This window comes from Panulirus ornatus, chromosome 14 (genome assembly GCF_036320965.1).
Source record: "Panulirus ornatus isolate Po-2019 chromosome 14, ASM3632096v1, whole genome shotgun sequence".
Classification (NCBI taxonomy): Eukaryota; Metazoa; Arthropoda; class Malacostraca; order Decapoda; family Palinuridae; genus Panulirus; species Panulirus ornatus.
Genome location: NC_092237.1, coordinates 57,516,216 through 57,538,707, shown reverse-complemented (window position 1 = coordinate 57,538,707; position 22,492 = coordinate 57,516,216). Strand labels below are relative to the sequence as shown.

The 22,492-nt window shown below is 48.4% G+C and overlaps 1 protein-coding gene across 6 annotated transcripts in view; it reads right to left on the bottom strand.

Moving 5' to 3' along the window:
- LOC139753462 (uncharacterized) overlaps positions 1–22,492 on the bottom strand; it is an 830,062-nt gene that overhangs the window by 306,583 nt on the left and 500,987 nt on the right. The window contains exon 3 of one of the 6 annotated variants that reach the window (XM_071670007.1): positions 3,574–3,617. The exons of the other annotated variants lie outside the window; for them this stretch is intronic. The gene's annotated coding sequence lies outside the window, so the exon portion shown is untranslated. The remainder of the gene's footprint in view (positions 1–3,573; positions 3,618–22,492) is intronic. 6 annotated transcript variants of the gene reach the window in all.

Sequence of the window (22,492 nt, the reverse complement as noted above, 5' to 3'; positions counted from 1 at the left end):
CAACAGCATCTTCTCAGGAGTCCTTCCCAATGGGAGGCAGAGCTGTGCACAGGCAGGAGTGAGGGACGTCTTCTTGCTTGCCCTGTAGACAGTCAAGCTTTCCTCGCACCAGATGTGTTGTTCTGCCATCACTTTACTCGACAGTGCCATACAGTCTGGGTAAATGGTATCAAAATCCCCTTGCGTCGATCTACATGTAGAAGGGCGACCTTATACAAAGCCTGGTCGGGCCAAAGTACAATAGACGACAAGACCCGATGTTAAACAATAGACGGCAAAGACCCGACGCGAAACAAATGTAACAGGATTGGAACTGACAATCAGGGTTACACACACACATCCGTACGTCAGGACAACATCTGTGCAACAACTGTTTCAGCACCTCCGCGCCATCAGCCTGTATACAACGCCAGGCAACGCACTGCCAGCAAGTGTAAAGTGAGATGATGCACTTGCACACCAGGTTGATAAATCTTTCGGTATGCAAATGTTCAGGTTATCTGAGGAGCTGGAGATATCGGGGTGGTGGGGAGGAATGCGTTTACTTTCAGCTTGTAAGAAAAAAATAATTCATTTATGGCCTCCAGTATATCACACACGCAGATTTTCGATATGTATGTTTAAAAGAGAGAGAGAGAGAGAGAGAGAGAGAGAGAGAGAGAGAGAGAGAGAGAGAGAGAGAGAGAGAGAGAGAATATATATATATATATATATATATATATATATATATATATATATATATATATATACCATGGAGACATCACACACCCCTGCCGCAAACCTACATTCACTGAGAACCAATCACTTTCCTCTCTTCCTACACGTACACATGCCTTACATCCTCGATAAAAACTTTTCACTGCTTCTAACAACTTGCCTCCCACACCATATATTCTTAATACCTTCCACAGAGCATCTCTATCAACTCTATCATATGCCTTCTCCAGATCCATAAATGCTACATACAAATCCATTTGCTTTTCTAAGTATTTCTCACATACATTCTTCAAAGCAAACACCTGATCCACACATCCTCTACCACTTCTGAAACCGCACTGCTCTTCCCCAATCTGATGCTCTGTAAAAGCCTTCACCCTCTCAATCAATACCCTCCCATATAATTTACCAGGAATACTCAACAAACTTATACCTCTGTAATTTGAGCACTCACTCTTATCCCCTTTGCCTTTGTACAATGGCACTATGCACGCATTCCGCCAATCCTCAGGCACCTCACCATGAGTCATACATACATTAAATAACCTTACCAACCAGTCAACAATACAGTCACCCCCTTTTTTAATAAATTCCACTGCAATACCATCCAAACCTGCTGCCTTGCCGGCTTTCATCTTCCGCAAAGCTTTTACTACCTCTTCTCTGTTTACCAAATCATTTTCCCTAATCATTTGTTTATGGATGGGGTTGTTAGGGAGGTAAATGCAAGAGTCCTGGAAAGAGGGGCAAGTATGAAGTCTGTTGGGGATGAGAGAGCTTGGGAAGTGAGTCAGTTGTTGTTCGCTGATGATACAGCGCTGGTGGCTGATTCATGTGAGAAACTGCAGAAGCTGGTGACTGAGTTTGGTAAAGTGTGTGGAAGAAGAAAGTTAAGAGTAAATGTGAATAAGAGCAAGGTTATTCGGTACAGTAGGGGTGAGGGTCAAGTCAATTGGGAGGTGAGTTTGAATGGAGAAAAACTGGAGGAAGTGAAGTGTTTTAGATATCTGGGAGTGGATCTGTCAGCGGATGGAACCATGGAAGCGGAAGTGGATCATAGGGTGGGGGAGGGGGCGAAAATTTTGGGAGCCTTGAAAAATGTGTGGAAGTCGAGAACATTATCTCGGAAAGCAAAAATGGGTATGTTTGAAGGAATAGTGGTTCCAACAATGTTGTATGGTTGCGAGGCGTGGGCTATGGATAGAGATGTGCGCAGGAGGATGGATGTGCTGGAAATGAGATGTTTGAGGACAATGTGTGGTGTGAGGTGGTTTGATCGAGTAAGTAACGTAAGGGTAAGAGAGATGTGTGGAAATAAAAAGAGCGTGGTTGAGAGAGCAGAAGAGGGAGTTTTGAAATGGTTTGGGCACATGGAGAGAATGAGTGAGGAAAGATTGACCAAGAGGATATATGTGTCGGAGGTGGAGGGAACGAGGAGAAGAGGGAGACCAAATTGGAGGTGGAAAGATGGAGTGAAAAAGATTTTGTGTGATCGGGGCCTGAACATGCAGGAGGGTGAAAGGAGGGCAAGGAATAGAGTGAATTGGAGCGATGTGGTATACAGGGGTTGACGTGCTGTCAGTGGATTGAATCAAGGCATGTGAAGCGTCTGGGGTAAACCATGGAAAGCTGTGTAGGTATGTATATTTGCGTGTGTGGACGTATGTACATGTGTATGGGGGGGGGGGCCATTTCTTTCGTCTGTTTCCTTGCGCTACCTCGCAAACGCGGGAGACAGCGAAAAAAAAAAAAAAAAAAAAAATATATATATATATATATATATATATATATATATATATATATATATATATATATATATATATATATATATACACAACATCTGCACGTTATTCTGTGTCATCATTTGATAATCACACAACGAACTGACATGCATAATTAATAATAGCCACTGTAATTAGTGATACGTACTGCATTTGGCAATAGGTGCTGTAATTAGTAATGGCTACTGCAATTGGTATGACCTACTGTGATCAGTTATAGGTACTGCATTTAGTAACAGGTGTCTCAATTCAGTGATCAGCATCGCAATCACCAACAAACATTGCAATTAGCAAATGGACTCCAAGAGTGATTAAGGTCAAGACGATGATTTCTGTAAAGGAATTACCGTGATTCGCAGAATTCCTCCTAACTCCTCTCCAGCGGGCAGGGAACCCGAACCCCCCACACCCATCTATATACTCGCAATTCAATCCAGTGATAACAGTATTCTTATCTTTCTTATATAGAGGTTGGCCAGCCTCTGGCCTAGCAGAGGTCCTTGGCTTTACAGACGGACCCCCGTCACATCCAACGACGCTTTTAAGATGAGCTGATTACTCAAGAAACTATAAACCCTCAATCGCACACACACACACACACACACACACACACACACACACACACACACACACACACACACACACACACAAGGAGCAGACATGTGGATAAACATAAGGGTTCATCTTGTTAACAGGAACTTTAGGTTTAAACTGGGTATGGATGAATCATTAGTGATTCTGTTCAAAGGAAAAGTCTGGGGCCATACATTAACCAATAAAGTAATCTAATAAATCATCCACACATAAAAAAATATATATTATCATTTGAATATATATATCATATACTGTATATCGTATACTCTGATACCATATCACTTATCACACTATGATATTATCACTGAATTGTCTTTGTTCAACAAGAATGACAATGGGATGAAAAAGAAAAGAATGCATATATAATGATATGCAAAATATGACTCGACCAAAATCTCCAAAAAGAAAAAAAAAAGCTATTTTGCCCAATGGTAAACCTGCACAATGAAGCAGAGACCAGCGAACAGGTAGGTAACCTTACCGGAGGCTCATACACGCACACGCCAGTGCAACACGTCGTCGTACCTGGAACGGAGGAAGAAGAGCAGGAGTTAGCCAAGGGTGAGTGAGGAGATGCCATCATGATGGTCAGGTCTACAGGGGAATCTTAACATTACGAGGGGTCACACAGGGCAAGGATGAAGTGATGATTATGGCGGAACATGATGCGTGTGTGTGTGTGTGTGTGTGTGTGTGTGTGTGTGTGTGTGTGTGTGTGTGTGTGTGTGTGTGTGTGTACCTGTTCACATTTCTAGACATATTATTCATCTCAGGCTTCTCTTACTTTAGGAAGATGAGTGAAGAAAGCTTCTACATAAATCCTTATTACACACAAAAAAGTTCACCTATACATCAAGCATCCTTAGGCGGAAACACATACGTGAATGAAGCTTGAAGCCACCATACCTACCTACAGTCTACATCGTGTGGAGGTGAAGCTACAACGTATTGTCAGTCATGGTATATTAGATTACATGGTACGTCACGCGTCGTTACGGCGGGGTATATGTCTCGGGGGTCAAATGGTGTGACCTCACACAGGAGCCTAATGATCTCTCATCTTGGGACATCATTCCTGTCATCCATATGGGGAAGAGAGGAAGGCCGGTGCTGTACAGTGACGTTAGAGAGGATTGGTCAGTATGCCGTCGAACAGGCTGGCCATCAAAGAGGGGGGACTGCAACCACCACGTTCGACTGTACTACGATGGCTAGAGCTCTTATCACGCATATGGACAGCTTCCAGTACCTGCAGGAGCCGCTTGTCTGTACCTGACGCGACGATTATAGCGCTTCCCTTCGCATTGGCTGCTACCCGCCGGTGCCTGATGGCTGATGAAGTGCCGACCAAGGGGGTACGTCTTGCTCGCTCCGTGTGGCAAATGGTCTGGGATGCACATGGGTTCCAAGTCACACAGCGGTACGCGTACACTGCGCTTGGGTTAAATTTAGCCGGGACGTCCCGCTCTGGGTATCAGTGCAGTTACGCAGCCCTGGGCTTATCAGGGACGCCCAGGATAAGGGACCCCAAGATCAGTAACACCAAGAGCAGGTGGGCCCCCCCGAAGATCAGGCATGCCAAGATCGTGGACTCCAAGACCTGAGAAGCCAAGGTCAGGTACCTGACGGCAGCGTCGACGTGACGGCAAGGCTGACCTGATATCAGCGACGCCACCCTGAAGACGGTGAGCGTTGGTGACCTCATGGAGGTGAGGTGGGATGGGGGAGGAGGGGAGGGACTGCTGGCATCATGCGCATGGCAGCTACAGCGGTGAGAGGATGGCAGGTCCGCGTGCGCGCACACCCACTCTCGCCCATAATTCTCCTACTTAATGATACTCCCAGCTGAATGAGGCCCGGTACAGAGACCTGCACCGGTAAGAGGGTATGCCTCGGTACAGACCGGTACAGGTCTGGTGATTTCTGTACCTGGGAAGGCTCAGGCTCATGGGTCTGGCCCGGTAGAAGTCTCCCAATGTAAGGTGAGGTCAGATTTACCTTACCAGTACCTTACCTTACCTTACCTTACCGTACCTTACCTAACACTGGTTTCAAGATCTGTACTCTACGCTGCAGTTCAGCCAGAAACCAAGCTACTACTGCGAGAACCTTAGGTCTACCAGACTATTACATGCTGGCAGATTCTGTGCAGCCTGGTTGGTCCGGCACACCCTGAAGGATAGCGAAGGACTGGCCCCCCTCTCGAGGAGGCCTTTGGAGACGTTGTATCTAATTCCTGTAATATTCCCCCGGGAGCAAGATGAACAGAAGCAGGATCTCTAGCACCTTTGGGATTAATCTCTATTTCCTCCAACACCTCCATATTTCTTCTGGTCTCTCGATTTGATCAGCACATTGCGGGCCACTCTGGCACTCCAGCGAGGGATCATCATCTTCGTCTTGTGTCCTGCGAGTATTGTCAGCGTATGACATAATGTGCCTCGCGGGCACGGCCGGATCAGTGCCGCTTTAAGACCTATACCTTGTCACATAATCATCAAGGTGTCTACTGACGAAGGCAGTAAAGATCTCTTGTACGTTTTATAAATCAGCAAATCCCCTCGGCTTTATGCGGGTGATGTCAGCTACCCAGTAGTACTCCAGCTGCGAAGCGACGACGTACTGCAAACAGCGTCACTACCACTAAGTTCGGCTTCTCTCGTTTTAACACTCCTCGGTATCCAGCCTATCGCTATCTGCGCGGATTCGACGGTTCCTCTGCTGCGTTTTCCCAAAGAGTCTAGGTAGGTCGTCCGAACACCGTCACGGCTGAGACCTACTGATAAGGGTCTCCCAACGACTCCCTCTTGTACACGCATGGGATCGGGAGTAATGATGCGCCTGAGGAGAGAGAGAGAGAGAGAGAGAGAGAGAGAGAGAGAGAGAGAGAGAGAGAGAGAGAGAGAGAGAGAGAGAGAGAGAGGATATGCACAACCACCGACAAAGTTAACATTCCGCGCATGCCACCAAGGAGGCCCACACAGCCATGTCCCACACATTCCTCCGTCCTGTTCTTTAACTGGGAGGGACGGTCGCGAAGACGCGACAGTTCCTAGAGTCCCATAGAGATCCCAGCCTCTCTCCCCCATCCCCTAGCCCCCCCCCCTTTAAGTCCTTATGTAGATTCTAATCTCTTATATGTTGGTCTCAATGAGGTGGTTCCTCTCCCCGGCGGCGGAGGTCTGTGCAAGGCGGCACCTCTTAACCCCACCACACCCTCCCTCACTCCCTCCAACTGCCCTGCCCTCCTGAAGGCTGCCTATGTACTTAGTTATCAGGTTATGTGTCCGTTGGCGTCCGTGGTGAAGGGCCTGTATTGCCTTCTGCATCCTGGTGTTGCCCTCCCATATCCACGGCACACGAACACACACACACACACACACACACACACACACACACACGCCACCACCACCACTCCTACAAACACCTCACCCACACTACTCCTACCCTCCCCAGTATTTCAAACCACCAGATGGACTTTCCTCTTCCCTCCAGCCCTATTGGATGAAGTTCTTATCACCCACCCGCCTCCTCAGGAGCAGCGAGCAGCCAGGGATCCCTGCCTGCTTGCCTCCCACGGTCCTTAACCTTTCCAAGGACACCGTGACCTCCGTCCGTATAACCTTAAAAGGGACACCAGTTGACCCTGAATCCCCAGCTCGGCTTGTTTTCAGAGAGCTGGGAATGTGAGGCCTTTACCTGCCGGGTTTCCATGAACAAGTTCCCCTGGCGCCATCTCTCTCCGCCTCTCTCTCTCTCTCTCTCTCTCTCTCTCTCTCTCTCTCTCTCTCTCCCCTTCCCCCGGCCTCTTGTCAGCGCTCAACATAGAGGCTTTGCAACTCTTCCGACATTATATATTATTTCTGGGTTTTTTTTTTTTGAGGTTTATCGCAGACAGAAAACTTCTGGAAACCTGATGAGTGTTCTCTACTCTGGTCTTTCTTTTTTCTTTTTTTTTCTCTCTCTTTTGGGAGGTGTGTCTGTGTTCATCACTGTCTTCTGTGTGTGTGTGTGTGTGTGTGTGTGTGTGTGTGTGTGTGTGTGTGTGTGTGTGTGTTTATCCACAACTAAAGCTTGATGAGGGAGCTTTGGGGGGATGATCTACATACATGTGTTCCTTCCCCCCCGCCCCCTCAACTCGCATCATCTCTCGACCTTTCTCAATCATTACAGAACTTTTCCTAAACGTTTGTTCATGCTGCCAGCATCACGCGCTGCCTCCACCATATGCAGGTCAGTCGGTTCACTAAGTATTAACCCCAGGTGCTACGAAATGACTTCATATGACATTTTCGTGTTCTCAAATGTCTCTTGCTTCGGCCTCTGGTTGCTCTATCACTGACATTATCTTTCTCCGTCGTCACCGACTTCGTCAACACTGGTTCCTAGAACTCGGACGCTGTGATCAACTCACCCCTTACTCTTCTCTCTTCCGCAGGAGGGCAAATCCGTGGTCTCTACCCTCTCACTGTAACTCAGCTCTCCTGATCCCACCTGGGTCCTCTTCCCCTGTGTCCCATCCTCATGAATCTGGATATGAATCTTCGATGTATATCAACTGACTGTTATATTTCTCTCGTGTGTCTCCCCTGATGATGTGATTATTACACGAAAGTGCACTTGGGAACTCATCGTGTTTCATTTTCCCTGTGGACTCATAGGGATATATATATATATATATATATATATATATATATATATATATATATATATATATATATATATATATATATATATATAAACTGTTAAAGAGAATGATACAGTCTTCGGTACTATCCCATCGTATTTCTGGGACAGATGGAAGGGGCAGAAGCATGAGAAAGGGGGGCTAGGGGGTTCAACATTCCCTCTTTTCCATTAGTAGAGGAAAAGATAAAAAGCCGGCCTTTCCTGGCCCACGAGGAAACTCACTAACGACATGAGCCCCATAGTAACTCTCCATGGTACACACACACACACACACGCACACACACACACACACACACACACACACACACACACACACACACACACACACACACACACACACACACACACACACACACACGAGGTGAAAATCTACAAGAAACAAAATGTATGAAGACATCAAAGTACTTAAGTTAGAAATATAGTTCAGTCCTGACCCTTGTAGAGTGCTTTTTACCCTAGAGAGAGAGAGAGAGAGAGAGAGAGAGAGAGAGAGAGAGAGAGAGAGAGAGAGAGAGAGAGAGAGAGAGAGAGAGTGAAGATTACTCACAAAAACAAAATACAAACTATAGAAAAAGAATTGTACGCTTAAGCGCCAGTAGGCCTATCGCCTCACGAAGCCCAGACGAGTTTTTTTTTTTTTCTACGAGGAAGGAACAGAAACAAAACAAAAACAAGAACACATCCCCCAGGGAACAAAAAAAACAAAAACAAAAAACAAACACACGAGAAACAAATCAGCATGTTGCCAGGGAGGAGGCGGCCAAGCACCCCCCCCCTTCGCTACCACGAACACAACACATTTACGACGTGTATCCCTGACGCAGGGTACCTCACCCCGGAGACATCCACGAGGGCGTGCCATGGTCAGCAACGACACCAAAATCCTCTCATATATGCTGGAGATAAATATCTGGGAGAATGACGTAACCTCAGACACTTACCAAGGGAGGTAAAGAGTTCACACCTGGTGGAGAGGTGGCTCTGGTTCTCCCCATACTGACCTATACTCTCCAGCACCCCCCACACACACACACACACACACACACACACAACCCAGCCTACCAAAAATATCGGGGGGAGGTAAATCACACGACGGAATTCGTCGCAACGGAAACATGTTAGCCCGACATCGAAAATCCCGCATGAACAATGTCAGCGGCGTAAGGTTAGACCATCTGGTACACGCTTAGGGGAGGAGGGAAAGCAAGACACGGACCAATGAAAGTGGAAACTAGATGGCAACGGAGGAGACGCAGACTTACAGACACATGCAAGACCTTAAGAGCTACGCAACTGTGGAGCAACACATCGTTTCCTCGCGGGGCCTCCGAGCCGCGGGTGAGGCATCAAGTCATCCACCGACGTACGAAGTGAACTGTTCTTAGCTCAGTTTAACTATAAAGTTCTACCTGAATCACCGACCAGCAATATCACTACACACACACACACACACACACACACACACACACACACACACACACAACACTACACTCCTCCATAACTGTCGTATATATTTTTCGACCGTGACTTCCCATGACCAACCCCTTTCTTCCCCCCTAAAACACCTCCCTTCCTCCCTCCCTCCCCTTAAAGGAAAAAATCTTTACCAACCCACACGCGAGAGGGTGGAGGGGGCTACATAGGCCTTCCTCCCCCAGCAGACGACAGCCAGCCGCCTCCTCCTACACAAATCCCTGGGGCAAACGTCCACAGAATATCTTTCATTCGTTTCCCTCTGCTTTCCCCCCCGCTGACCCCTTCCTCTCACCAACTGACTTTTGCCTTCCCCCTTAATCGTAAGTGCCTAGACAAGTCCCCCCAAAGCAAGGAATAGAAAGGCACCCTTGGCAGCCCTCCCCCTGGCTAGGCAACAAATATGTCCTCCCTAGCTAAGCACCCTAGACAACTCGTCTACTTCTATCCCCGTAACAAGGTAGCTAAAGACGGTACCTCAAGCTAAGCACCCTGGACACAGAGTTATAATACAAGATGTCTGCGTCCAGGCAAAGCGTCGCTAGTTAAAATGTCCATCTCTTGCCTGCTGTTGTTGTGGCGCTGTTTTCATCAACTATCCTGCAAATATCTATACGTAAACGTACATAGCTTAAAAGCGACATTTCCAGCTCATAAGTATCGCCATAGAGCCATTCTGAGCACAAGACTATCGCTACATGAGCATTTTTACCTCAATTTCAATTGAGTACATCGCTACCTAAAAATTTCTAGCTCACAAGTATGGCTCTAAAGGTATTTTCAGCAAACGAATGCCACTACAGCAGAATCTTAAGCTTGAAAAGTATGTTTAAGTGAGCATTTCAGCTTACGTGTTGCACGTGTGTGTGTGCGTGTGTGTCTGATTCTCTCAGGCGTTGCAAGAGGAACGTTTCTTTCCCCTCACAGATATCGTAACGAGACCACCTGCCTGCAGGCAGTTCAGCACACTTGCTAGACAGCTGAACTCGGCCCGCTAAGTGTAGTTAGAGCCGGGAGCTTCTGGCTGAGAGCTGCTACCATAAGGGCGGCCACTTACTACAAGGGCAGCCGCCCTCTGGCGAACATGAGCAGGTGAATTGTAAGACAATACATTTCTCCACAGTATGTCCCTGAGGGGGATGAGAAAAGATAATACGGAAAAAGAAAAGAAGCAGAAACAAAAGCAAAAAAGATATCTAACATCATAATTTCGTCTCTGGGGAAAGTAATGGCTGACGAAGGAAGAGTTAGTCAGTAACTACCTCTTCAAGCACTCCGGCGGGAGGAATCACGGCTGCCATGCATGACGGAGGGACGTCTACAGGTTGCATCACTCTCATCCGCCGGCCTTGAGGGTCTCAACTCAGCACCCGATGGGCTTCACGCATTCCCTCCCTCCCTCTCTCGTCGAAGTAACATCCCCGCGAGGATTAAGCCATATAAGACCACACCGGCAGGAGGAAATGGGGTAAGCCAGCATGACTGTCTGTCTGTCTTAGACAACGAGACACTGTCTGACACGTACCTCCTTCCCCTCCATCCGATAAATAAAACTTTATTTACGGGTATCATTCGTCAGCTTGTTTGGTCTCTCCTGCACACGTTGGGCTGGTAAATTGGCCATTTCAGTGCCCAGATTCGGAACGTCTTTTGAAGCCAGTACAGTGCCGTACACGTGCCCAGATTGAGTGCATCTGTTGAGCTAGCTCAGTGGAATACATGTGCTTTTATCACTGCACCTGCTGGACTACTAACTCGAACGCTTTCTGGTAGTAGGTATGGGTCGGAAGGATCAACAGATACCATGGCTCCACATAAAGATACCACAGCGATATGAAATTGTTTGGTCCTCTCTGCTTCCCCTCCCTCCCTTCTGGTCTTCCTCCCGATCAACCACAACACGAGAATAGCTACTAGAACACGTACAGAGAAGAGCACGCTAGATCATCCTCAGTCCCTCTCACCGTATGAGAGTCGCCTTACACGCTGGTCCTCCCGACTCTCTCTCCTTCCGTCATTGGGCTTCATCGAAAAGCTCGACAGGAAGCTACTACATCATCCCCGTCACCCTCACCTCCTGCCATCAGAGATACCTCGTCCCCGTGTTGAAGTTCAACAGCGCAGCTGCACTGATCCCACCCGAGCTCGAAGAAAGCGCAACTAAAACAAATCTGTTTTTAATACGTGTATCTTTTTCAGCTCATTTTCAACCCTTAGCAGCAATCAGTTCAATGAAATGCCAACCATCATCAATAACATTATCATCATCATACATATCGTCCTACCAACCCTCTACAGAAAGACACACACACACACACACACACACACACACACACACACACACACACACACACACACGCACACACACACACACACACACACACACGCACGCACACGCAGGTGGTCCTCACCTTGAGCAAGGTTCCTGGTCGTTAACTGGGGAAGCTGTCGTTGGGGGAGAGACTGGGTTGCGGAGGAGGGGGGAAGGGGGAGAGAGGGAGGGAAGGGATGATGGAGGCAGCTCTGGCCGAGATTAAATAACCAAAGAAAAACTAGTGGAGCTCCTCGCTTTTCGTGCATGGCTGGAGACGTGTGCACATGGGCGGCCGACCCAGGCGACGGCCCAAGATTATGACCCCTACAGCTGACGAGCTTGGCCCCACCAGCTGACGAACCTGGTCCCTCCAGCTGACGAACCTGGTCCCACCAGCTGACGAACCTGGCCTCACCAGCTGACTAGCCTGGCCCCACCAGCTGATGAGCCTGGCCCCACCAGCTGACAATCCTGACTCCTCCAGCTGACAATCCTGGCTCCTCCAGCTGACGAGCCTGGCCCCACCAGCTGACGAGCCTGATCCCTCCAGCTCACAGGCCTGCCTGCTCTCCCTTGCTCCCACCATCTCTGACGCGTATATACCCTAATTCAGTCTCTCCTCACTCATCCTCTCCATTTATCCAAACCGATTCCGCTCACTTTCCTTGGCTCTCTCACACACACACTTCGCATACTACCACATCAATCTCTCTCGCATGTCATTCCCCATTCTATCAACCCTCCTTGCTTTGCATATTGTTCTAAAGTATATACTTTCTAACGCATCTACCCTCCTTCCGCACTTTGGCATTTTTAGAGGCCTCGACCAACCTCCAAACAAACGCCGCTGGGACTATCATACCATCAAATATACCCATCTCCGTCCTCTCAGGTAGCGGCCTCTTTTTCCAGACACTTAACAACCTATCCTGTAGTTCCCTTCACTTCTCATGGTTCCACTTATTGTCACGTCCACTCCCAGGTATTTAGAACACCCCCACATCCTCCAGGTTCTCTCCATTTAGACCTACCTTCAAACCGAACAGTTTCTCTCCCCCGAGTGAACTTCAGTACCTTACTTTTATTCACATCAACTCTCAACTTCCTCCTTTCACACACTATTACAAAATTCAGACACCATCTTCTGTGGTGTTTCTAGTCTGCCACCACAGCCGCGTCATCTGTAAACAGCAGCTGGCTGTTTAAACCCCCCCTCCCTCCCCTCAACCTCCATCAGACTGCAGACCCACCTCTCACTCCGAAACCTCCCTCACCACCTCATCCATAAACAGATTAAATGCCCCTGAGGCAGACTCACCTTCACATGGAACCACCCACCCTCTTTTCTTCCTACTCTTCCCTTGGTAGGACACGACCTAGCAATTACAGCCCACCAGGTAACACGAAAGGACTCCGAAATAGTGAATCTCCTACAAGTGGTGGCCAATTAACAACGATCGACCCGGCCTTAAAAGGGAGTGGGGGCACCCGGAAATATGAAGAGAGACGGCAAAGTAACGGAGAGACGAACTGGTAACAAAATCATGGCCCGGCGTTACGAGGGCGATCTAGTAACAAGAGGTAGCCTAGTTTAACCATCTTGCAACAAGGGGGCAGCCTGGTAACCAGGTCTGGCAACAGCAGACATCTTAGCAACCATATGCCTGACAACAAGAGACAGTCTAGAAACCACGCCTTGTCACAAAAAACAGTCTAGTCAACATGCCTAGTAATTGCAGGTAGCCTAGCCCAATAACAAAAGATAGCTTTATACACAACAACAACAACAACAAAACAACAACAACAGCAGCAACAACATCATCAACGAAAAGACCCGGAAGTCAGACTTACGGCCAAGTAACGCATGTTAGCCTGGTACCCCGTGACGGCCTAGCAACAAAAGATGGCCAAGAAACAAAAGATGCCCAAGTAACACGGAGCGACGCTGTAAACAGATGATGGCCCGGTATCAAAAAGACCGTCTGGAAGAGACGACTTAACAACACATGAAGGCCTTGTAACAAAAGCTGGACTGCTAATAGAAGACGACCAAGGCAACACGAGGGGGGGGTTGGCTCCTAACAAAAGCCGGCGTCTTAATGAAAGACGAAGAGCTGACGCGAGATGGGCCGGTACCGAGATGTCTTGGAAGGACGAGGCTACCTGGTAACAAGTCAAGAAAGCCTTGAAAAGGGAACGAGTCGACCATGATACTTTGGACCGATCAACAAGAGACCAACTAGGATCATAACGACCCGTTAACAGGACCAAAAAAAAAAAAAAAAGCCCTGTTATGACCTGGTGAGACAAGAACTGCCACCAGGAGACGAATCGTCAACAAAAGCGGCAGTTCAGGTCTTTTGGAACGGTCAAACGCCCTCGAAGAAGAAGAAGAAGAAGAAGAAGAAGAAGAAGAAGAAGAAGAAGAAGACGAAGAAGAAGAAGAAAAAGAAGAAGAAGAAGAAGAAGAAGAAGAAGAAGAAGAAAAAGAAGAAGAAGAAGAAGAAGAAGAAGAAGAAGAAGAAGAAAAAGAAGAAGAAGAAGAAGAAGAAGAAGAAGAAGAAGAAGAAGAAGAAAAAGAAGAAGAAGAAGAAGAAGAAGAAGAAGACGACGAAGAAGAAGAAGAAAAAGAAGAAGAAGAAGAAGAAGAAGAAGAAGAAGAAGAAGAAGAAGAAGAAGAAGACGAAGAAGAAGAAGAAGAAAAAGAAGAAGAAGAAGAAGAAGAAGAAGAAGAAGAAAAAGAAGAAGAAGAAGAAGAAGAAGACGAAGAAGAAGAAAAAGAAGAAGAAGAAGACAAAGAAGAAGAAGAAGAAGAAGAAGAAGAAGAAGAAGGGCTGAACCACAAACTATTTTTCACCACTTTTTTTCTTCCTCCTCCTTCTTCATCACGTGAACCTATACCAAGAGCAGGAATCCAATCTGCGACGTAGGGAGGGGCTTCCTCCCACGCGAGGGGCGGAAAAAAAAAAAGAAACCCATACTTCCAAACGTCTTGACAAAACGTTCGCCCAGCACAAGCGAGCCAACTGAACGTTTTCGCGGAAACGTGTCCCGGGCCTGACGTGACACGCTCATTATCGCCGACGCGCTTCCTGGAAACTAATAACGCCTTCGCCGCCTTATCAGTTAAAGGGAAAAAAAAAAACTATCCTAAGGGGAGTTCGTGACGTGTAATATGACATTTTTCCGATGGGGGGGGGGGATTCATCGGGCGGGCGCGTTCACTTCCGCAAACCTAGCAAGACTTGATGGGGGGAGAGGGGAGGAATTGAACGGCGCTGCGCTCTGAGGCGAGGATACGGGCGTTAGGAATGGGACTCTCTTAGACCAGCCAGTCCCACCCTGGCACGTAAACCATCCCCAGCCATAGATGTGGATGAGGTCAGGCCAAGGTTAGAACAATGCTAAGCCGCTCTCAAATCAAGCTAGGGAAATGTAAGCCTCACGTTCTTCGATATAATGTAAAGTCAGGCTAGGATACGTTAGCTAAAGTTTGGGTTAGGTTTATTTTAGAGTTAGGTCGAGTCAGACTTGGTAAAAACTGTTTAGGTTGACACCAGCCTATGTAGCGTAAAGGCGTTAACAAGGCCGAGCAATCAGGTGAAAGTGTGACCCAGGTCATGTTCGTCAGAATATCAAAAGCTAAAAAGTGATCATCATTTGCGAATTCAGGTTAAACATGACCTTCATGAACAACACGGGGTAAACTGACCGATTTCGTGTACCTGATGAAGACGTTTCGAAGTTGCGACCGAAGTTGTGTTGCAACTTAAGGTGTGACTCCCGACGACGAACGGACGGACGGACGAAGCGACCCCCACCACGTCTGCCGTGCCACGCAAGCGACACAGAGACCAAGAGACATCAGAGAGGTTCTATGCGTCGCTGCAGCGGCACTCGCCAGTCTGGACAAGAGCTGGGATTCGATGTGGTGAGAGAGAGAGAGAGAGAGAGAGAGAGAGAGAGAGAGAGAGAGAGAGAGAGAGAGAGAGAGAGAGAGAGAGAGAGAGGCCATCCTGCCTATGCGTTGTAGCCGACTCGTGTCCTGTCCAGGCATGTGCCTTCCCCCTTCGCCAACCCTTGCTCCCGTCACCCCCCAGCGTTGTTAAATGGCCTCTTCGCTACACACTGCCATGCACGTGATACATCCACAGACCCCCCCTTCACGACTCTGGTATAACCTTACACCAAACCCTCCATACTCGTCTTATGGGGAAAGCGTCTTGCGACAGATGACGTTACAATGCGACAATTACTCTATACGAGCACCATGCTCACTTCGTCCTTACTCCGCTTCTCCAACATTCACCACACCCAACTTCCCTACAAACCACCCACGACCTCCAACCCTAACCAACCACTTATACACCTGATCTCACTTCCACACTCACCTTGCATTACCTCCAATCACCCTATTCCAACTTTACGTCTTATGAGTATACTACGCATGATAAGCCCTCACAAAACATACCTGGGTGTCTCCTCTCGTTTAAGTTACACCTCCCCTTTGACTCCCTAAAGCAAAAGCTCGCCCTACAGGCACTCCTCCCGAATATCTTTTCTTCTTTTTTTTTTTTTGAGAGAGGGAGTCACAAAAGCACGTCGCCCAAGATCTTCTTCAGGGGTTCAGTATTCACGAAGCGTCGTCAGGAGACCCCTGTTCGATACCTGATTTATCGTTGCATTAGTTCTGGAGTCCGAACCACAAGGACTCCTGCAGCACGTCCACACAGCCAGTCTCTCTCTCTCTCTCTCTCTCTCTCTCTCTCTCTCTCTCTCTCTCTCTCTCTCTCTCTCTCTCTCTCTCTCTAGCTACCTTAACAATAAAGACCTTCAACTCTAGACTCACTCAACCAATTGTTAAATAAGCACCAGGACATTCTCATATATATATATATATATATATATATATATATATATATATATATATATATATATATATATATATATTCATATATATGCCGAGGTGGCCGGCACCGCCCAGCAGGACACCTACCATCCTCATGAGCTGCCTTATGAACGAACACTCCAGTATTTCTGGCATGTCCTCGACTCTCACCTTTCTCTGACATTCACATTACCACGCGAACTGTGTGTGTTGTCTCTCCTCCTAAGTAATCTAATCAGGAGTCCTTCACTTCATATTTCTCCCCCCGCCTCCTCCCCCAGGTTCAATAAGCGGTCATTTCTGAGAGAGCTCGTGGGCTAATTTGGCCATGTTATGTAATTACTTAGACCCGTCCATAACCACTTCTGGTCTTACTATACTGATGGTCGTGTTCCACTCATAGCCGTTGTATCTGCCAGTCCTTCCCTACTCCGACCCCATACATCAAATGGATAGAATAAATAAATGACGATAAAGTTGAAAATGAAAGAGAAAAAAACCTATTACGTTCTCTCTCTCTCTCTCTCTCTCTCTCTCTCTCTCTCTCTCTCTCTCTCTCTCTCTCTCTCTCTCTCTCTCGGCCTTGGGTGGCGAATGTACCCTGAACTAGTGAACATAAAACTCACATTATCATCATGGACCACGAGACGTGGTCGGGGTCGCTTCAATCGTCTGGGCAGTTTGACATGCACCTCGCGCGCTACATACGCGAGAAAAAGCATTACGAGCTATTTAAATGCAGACGCCATGGTGCATGCTGCCGGGGACATGGAGAGGAGACCCCAAACGACCGCCATCGCCACCCTGGGTACTGATCACAGCCGCCACAAGCACTAATGGGCGTCTGAAGGGGTCACCCATCAGGCACGGGGATCGCCGCTCTTCATTACCGCCTGACGGCTGATCAGCAGCGCTCGAGAACCAGCGATTAATGATTAACGCCGGGACCACCGTCGCTTATCAACGCCAAGCCACGATCAACGCCAGGGGACACTGCCTGCCACTGATCAAAAAAAAGAGAAAGAAAACCTGACCGACAGCGATCAACGCAAGGTACTCCACGGATCAACACTTAAGGCCGCGTGCGACTAGCCAGCAACACCGAACAAACGACTCAGGAGTTGTAGACGTTAAACCTGACAGAGCCCGTTGTTGCCAGCCACCTACCGACAGAAACACAGTTTCAGGAGTTGCCGAAGGAGACATGACAAAAGAACCTGGCGCGCCACAGGATGCCCTGCTGGCCGCCACCTGTGGTCGAATGCGGTGATACCCGCGCCAGAACAAGACATGATGAGAGTGGTGAAGACAGACAGGAGCACTTCACTCCCATCCCTGACGACCCGAGCAAACTTTCTCGCTCGTTAGAGGGAAGTTAAAGCCAGGATTCTGCCGTCTTCTTACCAGACGGAGAAGGCGGCTGTCAACAGCGAGTGAACACGGCAAACAGATGACCAACTCGCCCACCCCTCCAGCGCTTGGGAATAGTAAACATCCGGTGGTTAGGTCGGAAACCAACACTTCCCTCCACAGGGAAGAACCACTTCCAGTCCCTTGGCTTCGGCAGGGGAGCCGACCGCGCCTACCTCAGCTGACAAGATCCACACTTCGAGGAGCCAACATTGTGTTCTGGAGACGCTGGATATCATAGGACGAAGCTACACTGCTCTCGGTAACCCGTCTCTCCCAAATCATGATGCGTTTTCTGAAGACCATAAATTCGAAACGGAAAGAATAATCGTAAACGTCCGAAAGGACAACATTATTCGGCATCTGGCAACTTTGAGCTTAGTGCCATATACTTTCTTTGGGGGAAAACTCCGGGCAAAGTTCTCATTTTACAGGTGATACCTCGAGGCACAGACTGGGGTCTTTATGCTGAACATACTCATGCATGTCATCACTATCTCCCTCTTGTCAACCTCCACACAACACGCTAAACGCAACTGGTTGATTCTCGAAGTGGACCTCCTCACCCACAACTTTGATTTCGCCTCAAGCGATTAACTCCCTGCCTCCCTCCCTCCCTCCGTCTACACTTAATTGCCGTACCAAATACGACGACCATCATCAATACCACTTCTATATTCAATACAGTCATTGTGGTCAACAGATGTATACGAAGGTGAAAGACAGAATTCATTACCTTGACTACAAGGGCGTCCTGAACCCTCTACCGGGAACTCGCCGAGCCACTATTGTTTCGAATGACTCCTGTTGAACAGTTCGAGAAACGGAGAGCTCAGTGTTCTGAACATGCTAGGGAACGCCACATCCATGACGGTTCCTTGGGCGAGAAATAAGGGAGCATTTTCGCCAAGACTGTGTCGACTGCTCGGCCACGCACGTCCCTTCGTCGTCACCGGGGTGCTGTCAGCTGGTGCCACTGTCCTCCTTTTACGAGCTCTTAATGACGTATCTTTGCAGACGGCGTTCTAGCCAAATGTTTTACAGTTGCCTTGGCGTCACCGTCAGGGTCGCCTGACATCAATATGGCAGTAGACCTAATCGTCGTCTCTGCGGTGCCAAAGAAGTGTAGGAAGACACAAGCATCGAGAGAGAGAGAGAGAGAGAGAGAGAGAGAGAGAGAGAGAGAGAGAGAGAGAGAGAGAGAGAGAGAGAGAGAGAGATAAATCCGCAAACAGACAGGCAGGCAGTCACAAGCACCTCTGGGCCCGAGCAACTGCGCACTTCCTCCCTCGACGTCATCACTCAGGAGGGAAACGTTTTACTCCTCGAACAGGAAGGTGTGACCTTCGAACAGGATCACAGTCCTACTTTCAGGTAAGACCTGACCACAGAGTGTTGACCTAGAGTTGGTATACACCTTGAGAGAGATCTTTGAGTAGGAACAAAAAAACTCTCAGTTGTCTGGCTAGTGTTGGGGATCTTCATGGACTGTGTGCATATTTACTAAGATGAATTTTCGAAATGTAATGGGGTACACTGACCTCTACCCTACGTTTCAGATGGGTGGAAAGGCTACTACTGCAAGATTCTTAAGGACATGAAACCGAGACGAATGGACGTCCACAAGTAAGGATGTGGTGTTTAGCTGTCAACTTCCCTCCAAATCTTAAACCCATTTCTGAGGATAATTGTACCTACCTTCCTACCTACGAATACCTACGACGCGGATCAAACTACAACAGTACAATCTCAGAGGGAAGTACGAAGAAGGGCATCTCTAGTAAGAAACCAAATTATCTTTAAGTTTTTAAGTGAATATTTTTGGAAAGAAATTGTGCACGGAAACTACGCCAGAGAACGAAGGACTACGTGTTCTGTCTTTTTTTTTCTAGTTATCTACAACATCGCGAGACCGAACACTTTCACTATATACCTATCGTAAGAGGAACTCCAGCTTGGAAATAAAAACGAGGAAAGGGCTTGTAGCGAGAGAAATGACCTTTCCTATGACAGAGAGGCCGAGCTTCTGCAGGGAGAGAGAGAGAGAGAGAGAGAGAGAGAGAGAGAGAGAGAGAGAGAGAGAGAGAGAGAGAGAGAGGGGGGGTAATCACCCTGTGTCACAGGCACAGGGAGGAGAGACTGGGACGGAGGTGTGTATCGTCAGGGAGGCCGGAGACACTGGTGAGGCAGGACGCAGGTGTGCTGTCGGGCAGGCCAGAGACAATTGCGACACTGGACGCAAGTGCGTCGTAAGGGGGGAGGGGAGGAGGGGGAAAGGGGAGGGGAGGGATGGGGGTGTTGAGGGTAGGGGGATGGTGACCAGAGACACGTGTCCGTAATCACCTGTTCCAACAGCCACGTGTCCGTAATCACCTATTCCAACGGTCAGCCTCGTCCAATCAGCACATCGTACCCAGTTTCCCCCTCTCCCCCCACCAACCAATCCTCCCCCCCACATCCTCTCATATTTACAAAAAGCCTTTCCCCCTAGCCCCTTATCAGATGGCCCTACACCTGCGGCCGAGGCAATAAGGGGAGGGGAGGGGAGGGGAGGGGAGGGAGGGAGGGAGGAGGGGGTCAGTGAGCCGTAAGAAAACACCGACTTAACTCCCCCTCCCCCTCTCCCCCTTGGGGCAGGGGGAATCTTGCCTCCTTGCGCCCTGGTCGACGACACGGTAATGTAATCCCGTGCATGGAAGATTTTTGCCCATGTCCTCCCTCCCTTCACTCCAGCTTATGTTACGGAGTTATCTCCTTATTTCCCTCCTCCCTCTTTTCATTCCTTCCTCCTCTTCTTTCGCCCGTCCCTCCCTTATTCAATCTGTCTGTGGAAAAAAACTGGCCAGTGACTCGACTCCCTCCACCCCCTCCTATACCCAAGAACCAGGCTTATATATATGGGGAGTGAGGGTGATGCTTCATTATACTGTATATGATGGTGAACGTGACTGACAAGAGCGGTGTCATCTTCTCACTCACGGTTCACTGAGAATGTGAGAGGAGTCGTATGGTCAGTGGGCGTTCAACTTCAGAGCCCATGCTGTGCGAGGGCCTTGCACACGTATGACACCATCACTGCACCTGCAGTGCCCCAAAAACTTTTACTACACCTGCAGTGCCTAAAAGACTTTCAATGCGCCTACAGTGCCTAAAAAAAACTTTCACTGCGCCTGCAGTGCCTAAAAAACTTTCACTGCGCCTGCAGTGCCTAAAAACTTTCACTAAACCTGCAGTGCCTAGCACTTTCACTGCGCCTGCAGTGCCTAAGGGCAATGCAAGACGAGGCGCAGGCACTGCAGCAGACTCGAGCTCCACCAGAGTCCCAATATCCATACTAAAAATGGTATGCACAGGCTATGCATACGATATGCATACCGAAGGCACTTTTCTCAGGGAGGAGGGGGTGGCGTTGGGGTTGTTAGTGTGGGGGGGTGGTGGATGGATTCCACCCCCCCCCTCCTCCAATCTCGAGCTGCCACAGTGCCAACTTCTGTTGCACCTGTTGCAGCATATTTGTGCAAAGGGATCACCTTCGAACGAATGGATTCTCGACCATCATTCTCCCCATCCAGGCCCCGCAGCATTTTAGCACTGTCTTGACCGTCACACATCAGTAGGGAGAGGGGCGGGTGTAATAAGACATTCGTTTAGGGATGGTGAGTACACTGGCGTTTTATAGGATTCTGAGGCCATGCTGTTTATCACTATCATCATCATTATCATCATAATTATCATTATTATCATGTAATCCCAGGACACACACCCCCCCCTAGGACCAGCAGCTTCAAGGCTGCGATACGATCAGCAGCAGGGAAAGGATAGACCAACTCCTTTTGAAGGGAGTAGTTCTCTGAAGAGATCACGTGGGAGGAGTCCAGTAACGCCTACACACACACACACACACACACACACACACACACACACACACACACACACACACCCGAGGGTATAATTGCCCCAACAATCGGCCATCTCTGAAGAGGCCTCGCCTTACCCTGGGATCGTTTAGCTCCATAATTAAACCCGTTTTTAATACGAGGAGCGCAGCTCTTCCCGTAGCACAAGGCGAGGTCCAGGGCCTCGTGGACAGCTGGCCTCGCCTTGAGGGGGCGGAGGAAGGGAGGAGTAAATGGGAGGGGGAGGGAATCAGGAAGGCGTGTGTATGTGTGTGTGTGTGTGTGTGTGTGTGTGTGTGTGTGTGAGGGAAGAGAGGTACCTGATATCAAAGCACTCCACAATGCCCTTTACAGTGACTAGAAAGCGGTCTCCTACCACACACACACACACACACACACACACACACACACACACATATATATATATATATATATATATATATATATATATATATATATATATATATATATATATATATATATGGTTCCAGGGAAAACAGTGGTAGGGTAGGATGGTCGATGACCCCAGAGAGGAGGCCTACCTACCCTCCCCTGATACTGTGATACTCAGACAAAAGGCTCTTACGACCTGACCTCCGAACGGACGGGAGGTACGCTCGTTTACGAGGTCAGCCAGCAGCACTAAAGGCCCCCCCATTATCCGGCGCCCCAGTGTTAAGTCCCTCACACAAGCCAGACTCAAAACGGCAGGAAGTGAAATAACACACGG